At 49.8% G+C, this 10,000-nt stretch overlaps 3 non-coding genes and 2 pseudogenes across 3 annotated transcripts in view; 3 read left to right on the top strand and 2 right to left on the bottom strand.

Moving 5' to 3' along the window:
* Window positions 1–1,178, bottom strand: part of LOC149513166 (18S ribosomal RNA) — a 1,807-nt gene extending 629 nt beyond the window's left edge. The window contains exon 1 of the ribosomal RNA XR_016330908.1: window positions 1–1,178. This exon is cut by the window's left edge and continues 629 nt beyond it. This is a non-coding gene — a ribosomal RNA (18S ribosomal RNA).
* A 564-nt stretch (window positions 1,179–1,742) lies between these two features.
* On the bottom strand, window positions 1,743–2,343 carry LOC149513165 (18S ribosomal RNA; annotated as a pseudogene; the record flags this gene model as incomplete).
* A 1,774-nt stretch (window positions 2,344–4,117) lies between these two features.
* Window positions 4,118–5,197, top strand: LOC149513164 (18S ribosomal RNA; annotated as a pseudogene).
* A 3,828-nt stretch (window positions 5,198–9,025) lies between these two features.
* On the top strand, window positions 9,026–9,181 carry LOC149513163 (5.8S ribosomal RNA). The gene has a single exon (XR_016330981.1). It is a non-coding gene; the product is annotated as a 5.8S ribosomal RNA (ribosomal RNA).
* A 237-nt stretch (window positions 9,182–9,418) lies between these two features.
* LOC149513162 (25S ribosomal RNA) overlaps window positions 9,419–10,000 on the top strand; it is a 3,388-nt gene continuing 2,806 nt past the window's right edge. The window contains exon 1 of the ribosomal RNA XR_016330943.1: window positions 9,419–10,000. This exon is cut by the window's right edge and continues 2,806 nt beyond it. This is a non-coding gene — a ribosomal RNA (25S ribosomal RNA).

Below are 10,000 nucleotides of genomic sequence, written 5' to 3'. Positions count from 1 at the left end.
CAGGCTTCACTCCTGGTGGTGCCCTTTCGTCAATTCCTTTAAGTTTCAGCCTTACGACCATACTCCCCCTGAAACCCAAAGACTTTGATTTCTTATAAGGTACCGACAGAGTCCTAAAAGTAACATCCGCTGATCCCTGGTCGGCATCGTTTATGGTTGAGACTAGGACGGTATCTGATCATCTTCGAGCCCCCAACTTTCGTTCTTGATTATTGAAAACATCTTTGGCAAATGCTTTCGCAGTTGTTCGTCTTTCATAAATCCAAGAATTTCACCTTTGACTATGAAATATGAATGCCCCCGACTGTCCCTGTTAATCATTACTCCGATCTCGAAGGCCAACATAATAGGACCGAAATCCTATGATGTTATTCCATGCTAATGTATACAAGCATAGGCCTACTTTGAGCACTCTAATTTCTTCAAAGTAATAGCGCCAGAGGAACGACCCAGGCAATTAAGTCCAAGAGTGCATCATCGACAGTAGGGACGAGTAGACCGATGCTCATCGTGAGGCGGACCGGATGACCCAACCCTAGTTCAACTACGAGCTTTTTAACTGCAACAACTTAAATATATGCTATTGGAGCTAGAATTACCGTGGCTGCTGGCACCGGACTTGCCCTCCAATGGATCCTCGTTAAGGGATTTAGATTGTACTCATTCCAATTACCAGACTCAAAGAGCCTGGTATTGTTATTTATTGTCACTACCTCCCCGTGTCAGGATTGGGTAATTTGCACGCCTGCTGCCTTCCTTGGATGTGGTAGCCGTTTCTCAGGCTCCCTCTCCGTAATCGAACCCTAATTCTTCGTCACCCGTCACCACCATAGTAGGCCACTATCCTACCATCGAAAGTTGATAGGGCAAAAATTTGAATGATACGTCACCGGCACAAAGGCTGTGCAATTCGTCAAGTTATCATGAATCATTAGAGCAACGGGCATAGCCTGCATCGACCTTTTATCTAATAAATGCATCCCTTCCAGAAGTCAAGGTTTGTTGCACGTATTAGCTCTAGAATTACTAAGGTTATCTGAGTAGTAGATACCATCAAACAAACTATAACTGATTTAATGAGCCATTCGTAGTTTCACAGTCTGAATTAGTTCATACTTACACATGCATGGCTTAATCTTTGAGACAAGCATATGACTACTGGCAAGATCAACCAGGTAGCATTCCTTCAGGACGTTGGCACCATGTGGGCCTTGACGCACCGACCGAATGACAGAGAGAGCCCGATGTGGAGCGCAAGGGTCATGTGTGTCGAGCACGTGAAATGCATAGCATCGAACGAATGGGGGCTGAGAGCCTGTGCCCGTTAAAGGTTCAGCATCCAAGAGCACGATCGAATGTCGGTGCACCAATGCGACCATGGATGATTGGGTGGCATGCTTGGGACACTGGCCACGATTGACATCTGACTCGTGGCCCCTCGGGACATGAAACGGATGAGGGATGGTGAAACATCCAATTTCCATCGATTCAGGTATGCAACATAAGTTCCTGATCGCGCCTCCTGGGTACGATGACCGCATGGAGAGAGATTGAAGAGGATGACAGGTCGATAGTTCGATGCATCGAGCATGAAGCCTACAAACACGCACAACCATAGTACCACTCATAAGTCTAGGAACGCATCATCGACAGTAGGGATGAGCAAATCGGTGCTCACCGTGAGGCGGACCGGACGACACAACCCTAGTTCCAACTACGCGCTTTTTAACTGCAACAACTTAAATATACGCTATTGGAGCTGGAATTACCGCGGCTGCTGGCACCAAACTTGCCCTTTAATGGATCCTCGTTAAGGGATTTAGATTGTCTCATTCCAATTACCAGACTCATAGAGCCCGATATTGTTATTTATTGCCACTACCTCCCCGTGTCAGGATTGGGTAATTTGCGTGCCTACTGCCTTCCTTGGATGTGGTAGCCATTTTTCAAGCTCCCTCTCCGAAATCAAACCCTAATTCTCCATCACCCATCACCACCATAGTAGGCCACTATCCTACCATCGAAAGTTGATAGGGCAGAAATTTGAATGATGTGTCACCGATACAAAGGCCGTGCGATCCATCGAGTTATCATGAATCATCAGAGCAATGGGCGTAGCCCGCGTCGACCTTTTATCTAATAAATGCATCCCTTCCAAGAGTCAGGGTTTGTTGCACTATTAGCTCTAGAATTACTACAGTTATCCGAGTAGTAGATACCATCAAACAAACTATAACTGATTTAATGAGCCATTCATAGTTTCACAGTCTGAATTAGTTCATACTTACACATGCATGGCTTAATCTTTGAGACAAGCATATGACTATTGGCAAGATCAACCAGGTAGCATTCCTTTGGGATGTTGGCACCACGTGGGCCTCGATGCACCGATCGAGCGGTAGAGAGAGCTCGATGCAGAGCGTAAGGGTCGTGCGTGTCGAGCACGTGAAATGAATAGCATCGGACGAATGGGGGTCGAGAGCCTGCACCCGCTAAATGTTTCACATCCAAGAGCACGATCGAACATCGGTTCACCAATGCAGCCATGAATGATTGGGTAGCACGCTTGGGACACCGGCCATGATTGACGTTCGACCCATAGCCCCTCAGGACACGAGACGGATGAGCGATGGTGAGACATCTGATTTCCATCGATTCAGGTATGCAACACAGGATCCCGATCGCGCCCCCTGGGTACGATGACCGCATGGAGGGAGATTGAAGAGGATGACGGGTTGACAGTTCGATGCATTGAGCACGGAGCTTGCCAACATGCACAACCATAGCCCTGATGCAGACGGTTGCCTCGAGCACCATTGGCATATGCTGGACCTTGTTACGGGCGGTTGCTTCGAGCACCATCGACACAAGTCGGGCCTTGGTGTGGGCTCTTGCCTCGACCACCATCGGCAGAAGATGGCCCCTGCATCAAACACCATCGACACACGCCGAGCCTTGGTGTGGGCACATGCCTCAATCTGGTGCGAGCGGTTGCCTCGACCACCATCGGTACACGCTGGCCCTTGGTACGGGCAGTCGCGTCGACCACCATCAGCATGTGCTGGCCCTTAGTGCGGGCACATGCCCCAACCACCATCGACACTTGCTCACCCTCGGTGTGGGATATGCATGTTTGGAAAAAATGTCCCTGTTTCAGACACTTTAACGTCTACTGGTAGAATATCTGTAAAATCTCTAATGCTTTTTAGGGGGTGGTGGTCCGACACCCGCTCCCCCCTACGGGGGGAGTTGGTGTGCATTATGGGCCTCCCATTGCGTACACCCAAGGCAATGTCCCTCGAGCGAAATACAGGTCGTGCATGCCTTTCGATCATTTTGTCTAGTGATTGGTTGCTCCAGTGACTGACAGACGCCCATGACCTCTACCGGTTGGCATGCATACGAAAAAGAAGAGCTAAGCTCGAGCCCGTGCATGCAACGGATGCTGCTCTAGACCCCAAACCAAGTCTTTGAATCGGGCAACGGATCCCTGGGGTGGTGCGCGTAGAAGCCACGATTGTGGGCTTGGCCCAGCCAGGTGTCTCGGTATTCGATGATCTCGCAGTCCCTTCTCGTCGACCACAAAAATGCCTAGCCCTCGATGAGGCCGTGCACGCAGTCGACGTTGCCCGAGACCCCAGGAACATGTCCTTGAATCGGGCAACGTCCCCCTGGGGTGGTGTCAGCGAAGCTCGCACTTGCGGTCCCGATCGGGCCAAGCATCGGTGGTGTTGCTTTGTTGTTGCCTATCGGATGGCAGGGGCAGTCTCGTGGCCCTTGCTTGTGTTTTTCTCGTGCCAAGCGGTCGTGGCATGGCCTCGCACCTCGTTTCCTCCGCTCGCTCGTTGAGTAATCGATCGGGTGGGTTGTGGACCGGCACACGTGGATGCTGCCACTTGTACGCAATGGGCATATGAGTGGTTATATGCACAGGCATTCGATCGTGCTCTCAGATGCCGAACGTTTAGCGAGCTTGGGCTCTCGGCCCCCGTTCATCCGATGCTATGCATTTCACGTGCTCGACATGCACGATGCTTACGCTCCGCGTCGGGCTCTCTTCACCACTCGATCGGTGCGTCGAGGCCCACGTGGTGCCAACGTCTCGAAGAAATGCTACTTGGTTGATCCTGCCAGTAGTCATATGCTTGTCTCAAAGATTAAGCCATGCATGTGTAAGTATGAACTAATTCAGACTGTGAAACTGTGAATGGCTCATTAAATCAGTTATAGTTTGTTTGATGGTATCTACTACTCGGATAACCGTAGTAATTCTAGAACTAATACGTGCAACAAACCTGACTTCTGGAAGGGATGCATTTATTAGATAAAAGGTCGACGTGGGCTATGCCTGTTGCTCTAATGATTCTTGATAACTCGACGGATCGCACGGCCTTCCTGCCCTATCAACTTTCGATGGTAGGATAGTGGCCTACTATGGCGGTGATGGGTGATAGAGAATTAGGGTTCGATTTCAGAGAGGAAGCCTGAGAAACGACTACCACATCCAAGGAAGGCAGCAGGTGTGCAAATTACCCAATCCTGACATGGGGAGGTAGTGACAATAAATAACAATACCGGGCTCTTTGAGTCTGGTAATTGGAATGAGTACAATCTAAATCCCTTAACGAAGATCCATTGGAGGGCAAGTCTGGTGCCAACAGCCACGGTAATTCCAGCTCCAATAGCATATATTTAAGTTGTTGCAGTTAAAAAGCTCGTAGTTGGAACTAGGGTTAGGTCGTCCTATTTACCTCACGGTGAGCATCGGTCTACTCGTCCTTACTATCGGTGATGTGTTCCTAGACTTAATTACCCGGGTCATTCCTTTAGTGCTGTTACTTTGAAGAAATTAGAGTGCTCAAAGCAGGCCTACGCTTGTATACATTAGCATGGGATAACATCATAGGATTTCAGTCCTATTGTGTTGGCCTTCGGGATCGGAGTAATGATTAACAGGGACAGTCGGGGGCATTCGTATTTCATAGTCAGAGGTGAAATTCTTTGATTTATGAAAGATGAACAACTGCAAAAGCATTTGCCAAGGATGTTTTCATTAATCAAGAATGAATGTTAAGGGCTCGAAGACGATCACATACCGTCCTAGTCTCAACCGTAAACGATGCCGACCAGGGATCGACGGATGTTACTTTTAGGACTCCGTCGGCACCTTATGAGAAATCAAAGTCTTTAGGTTCCGAGGGGAGTATGGTCACAAGGTTGAAACTTAAAGGAATTGACAGAAGGGCACCACCAGGAGTGGAGCCTGCGGCTTAATTTGACTCAACACAGGGAAACTTACCAGGTCCAAACATAGTAAGGATTGATAAACTGAGAGCTCTTTCTTCATTCTATGGGTGGTGGTGCATGGTCGTTCTTAGTTGGTGAAGCGATTTGTCTGGTTAATTTCGTTAACGAACGAGACCTTAGCCTGTTAACTAGCTACGTAGAGGTGATCCTTCATGGCTAGCTTCTTAGAGGGACTATGGCCACTTAGGCCAAGGAAGTTTGAGGCAATAACAGGTCTATGATGCCCTTAGATGTTCTGGGCCGCACGTGTTCTACACTGATGTATTCATAGATGGGCTGAAGCTGTGGGTGAAGTATGAGCTACAAAGGAGAGGAGTTCATGACTTGGCTAAAGCCATGACTACTACCAAGGCCTTGATAGAGTTCAAGCCTCTGAACAAGTTTGATTCTACCAAGCCCAAGAGTAAGGGTAGGGTCGATAGGGATCGAAAGAAGCAGTCCAAAGGGAAAGACTGTGATCGGGAGTCCAAGGATGGAGACCAAGACCATTCAACCAAGGATGGCAAGAGGAAGCCACCAGCAGGCAAGTGGAAAGCAAAAGAAGACCGAGAGCCACTAGCATGCTACCTATGTGGAGGGAGCCACATAGGTAGCAATTGCCTGTAGAAGGGCAAGCTGGCTGCTGTAGACAAAGAGTCTGACGAGGAGCCAGAGTCAGGGGCAACAAAGCTTGGGTCGTTGGTGCTCAATGCTATCCAAAATAAGGGGAGTCGCAAGCCAAAGGGCTTGATGTTTACAGATCTGACGGTTGCGGATCAGAAGGTGAGCGCACTGATGGACACAGGTGCCTCACATCTTTTTATTTCAGGTGATGGAGCCCGGAAGCTCGGACTAAAGGTGCAGAAAGGGATTAGTACCATTAAGACGGTGAACTCCAAGGAAGTTCCAGCCATTAGAGTAGCACGGGGAGTGGAGTTGTAGCTTGGAGACTGGAAAGGCAAGGAGACCATAGAGGTAATACCCCTTGATGACTATGAGTTTGTGATTGGGTTGGATTTCCTTGTTCGGATTAACGCCCTTCTTGTGCCTTTTATCGATTGTGTTTGCATCTTGGATGCACGGTGCCAATGCCTTGTGCCATTGAAGAGAGGGTCTGGAGTTGGGTTGCGGGTGGTGTCAGCGATCCAATTTACCAAGGTGGTAAGCAGACAAGAAAACACCTTCTTGGCAGCCCTAAAATATGATGAGCCAAGGGAGAAAGAGATCGAGTCACCCTTAGAGGTGCTAAAGGTGCTGAAGACCTTTAGTGATGTGATGCCCGCAAAGCTGCCTAGCAAGCTACCACCTAAGAGAGAGGTGGACCACAAGATCGAGCTGGTGTCCGAAGCCAAGCAACCAACCAAAGCCCCTTACCGAATGTCTCCACTAGAGTTGGAGGAGTTGAGGAAGTAGCTCAAAGAGTTAATTGATGCTGGCTTCATCAAGCCATCGAAGGCACCCTATGGTGCACCGGTTCTATTCCAACATAAACATCTTATAGAATTTGATTTCCAGATGGAGTACAAGCCAAGACAGGCAAACCTAGTGGCAGACACCCTGAGCAGAAAGGCTAACCTTGCTGCCATTAGCCAACTAGAGGGGTCACTAGTGCCGCGCATCAATGAGGAACTTACGCATGATCTTACAGCCAAGGCTTTGATGAAGCACGCCCAGCAAGGTAAGACTAGGTGATTTTGGTTGCAGGATGGTTACTGTACACCAGGGGTGGTAGATTGTTTGTGCCGCAGCACGAGAAGCTCCGTAAGGAAGTTTTGTAAGAATGTCATGATTCAAGGTGGGCTGGACACCCCGGAGTGAGCCGCACCTTGGCGTTGATCGAGGATCGATACTACTGGCCGCACATGAGGGACGATGTGGAGGCCTATGTGAAAACTTGTCTTGTGTGCCAACAGGATAAGGTGGAGCTCCAAAAACCAAGCGGTCTCTTGGAGCCATTGCCAGTGCCAGAGTAACCATGGGAGAGTGTTTCTCTGGACTTTATAGTCGGTCTACCCAAAGCAGAAGGGTTCGAAAGCATCATGCTAGTGGTGGACAAGTTTTCCAAGTATGGAATCTTCATTCCAGCAACCAAGGAGTGCCCAGCCGAGGAGGTAGCTCGATTGTTCCTAAAGAACATGGTTAAGCACTGGGGAGTGTCGAGGACCATTGTTAGTGATCGGGACGGGCGGTTCACAGGCAGGTTCTAGACTGAGTTGTTCAAGCTGTTGGGGTCAGACTTGAACTTTTCCATCAGCATGCATCCGCAGACCGATGGGCAGATAGAATGAGTGAATGGACTATTAGAGGTCTACCTTAGGCACTATGTGAGTGCCACACAAAGGGACTGGCCAAAGCTGCTAGATATTGTGCAGTTTTCCTACAACTTGCAAAGGAGCGAGGTAACGAACCAGAGCCCGTTTGAGGTTGTGACAGGGCAACAACCACTAACACCCGGTTTGATTGCTGTAGGTTATACAGGGTCAAATCCAGCAGCATATAAGTTTGCCAAGGCATGGCAGGAGCAAACTGACTTGGCCAGAGTTTGTCTACACAAGACGGCCAAGGGGTCGAAGAAGTGGGCAAACCAGAATAGGTGAGACGTGCAGTTCCAGGTCAGAGACTTGGTATTGGTGAAGCTGCAACCCATTGTGCGCCACAGGGGGCTACACAAAGGCCTAGTCCGGAGGTATGAGAGACCTTTTCGAGTAGTCAAGAGGGTAGGCAAGGTTGCCTACAAGCTGGATATGCCACCCAAGCTGAAGGTACACTCGATGTTCCATGTGAGCATGCTCAAGCTGTTCCATGAGTATGAGGGAGATCTAGGATGGGAAAAGTCAAAGCGTGCACCATTGGGAGCAAGGGCCTCATATAAGAAGGAGGCCCATAGCATCATAGCTGACCGGGAGGTGAGGCAAAAGAACTATTAGCCAAGACATGAGTACTTGGTGAGCTGGAAGGGACTTCCAGATAGTGAGGCGAGCTGGGAACCAGCAGAGGACTTATGGTAGTTCAGGGACCAGATTAGGTAGTACCATGCAGAAGATGCAATGAGGGCATTACGCAATCAGGTGGGGAGAATGTCATGCCCTGGGCGAGTGCGCCAGGCACATTAGGCAGACTAGCAGGTGAGCCAGAGGTTGAGGCCCGCAGACCAGGCATGCTGGCAGCTATTTGCACACAAAGCCTAGCAAACGAGTTCAAAACGCCCGTCCGACTTGCAGGCTAGCCCATGAGACCAAGACTTGGCATACAAGCTACCCGTACCACATCCAGAAGGGCCCAAGGTGCTAGACACGCAAGGGAAGCTTCTGGAAGCAGGCAGGAGCATCCTGGCAGATTTGGTTGACCTTGAAAATCAGGAGTTAGCATCCTGATTGATTGTAATCTGTATAATCCCATGATTTTAGCCTTTATTCTAGGGATTTTCCATTAAGTGTAAGCTGGAGCCTCAACTATAAATAAAGGGCTGCTCCACCCTCATTTGTACACCACTAAACACTTCTGTTTCAGTGAATACAAGAGCATTTTTAGAATTCTACCTTCTCATCCTGTTTCTCTTTAACTTGCATAATCAGCCCTTCCTATTGTTCTCGTGCCCGCACGCTTGTGTTTTAGGCTGACTTAGGCATAAAAGAGTAAATTCCAAGCCTAAGGCCGCACGAATTCTGAGTCTAAGGTCGGAGCCCATGACACGTGCTTGGGTGGTGCCGTAACTCCTTTTGTGGCAGAAAAATGAAACGACTCTAGACAACGGATATCTTGGCTCTCGCATCGATGAAGAACGTAGCGAAATGTGATACTCAGTATGAATTACAGAATCCTATGAACCATCGAGTCTTTGAATGCAAGTTGCACCCCAAGCCATTAGCCCGAGGGCACGTTTGCCTAGGTGTCATGCACCATTGCCCCCCCTTCGACCCCCTGCCCTCTGGGCTCCGGGGAAGAGGGCGGGCAGAAGATGGCCTCCCGCAATCTCGTGGGTCATGGTTGGCCCAAAAGCAAGTCCCCGGCAATGACAGCGCCTGATCGTCAGTGGTAGAGCTCCCGGCGTGCCTCCTCCCCGATGAGGCACGTTTGTTGTCCACCCGGACCCCTTCAGACCCCTCGCACTGCTCGGTCAATACGCACGTCGTGACCCCAGGTCAGGCTGGATCACCCGCTAAGTTTAAGCATATCAATAAGCGGAGGAAAAGAAACTTACCAGGATTCCCCTAGTAACGACGAGTGAACCGAAAAGAGCCTAGCTTGAGAATCGGGTGCCCCCGACGTTCAAATTGTAATCTAGAGAAGCATCCTCAGCGGCGGAATGGGCCCAAGTCCCCTGGAAAGGGGCACTGGAGAGGGTGAGAGCCCCGTTGTGCCTGGTCCCTATCACACCACGAGGCACTGTCTGCGAGTCGGGTTGTTTAGGAATGCAGCCCCAATCGGGTGGTAAATTCTGTCCAAGGCTGAATATGGGCGAGAGACCGATAGCAAACAAGTACCACGAGGGAAAGATGAAAAGGACTTTGAAAAGAGAGTCAAAAAGTGCTTGAAATTGTTGGAAGGGAAGCGGATGGGGGTTGGTGATGCACCCTGGTCGGATGTGGAACGACGAGAGCCGGTCCGTTGATCAGCTCGGGGTGTGGACCGATGCAGGTCACGGTGGCGGCCCAAGCCCGGGCTTTCGATGTGCCCATGAAGACGTCATCGCCGTGATCATGGAACACAGCAC

This window comes from Durio zibethinus, chromosome 20 (genome assembly GCF_047325235.1).
Source record: "Durio zibethinus cultivar Kanyao isolate XHJ-2024 chromosome 20, ASM4732523v1, whole genome shotgun sequence".
Lineage (NCBI taxonomy): Eukaryota > Viridiplantae > Streptophyta > Magnoliopsida > Malvales > Malvaceae > Durio > Durio zibethinus.
This window is presented reverse-complemented; position numbering and strand designations above follow the sequence as displayed.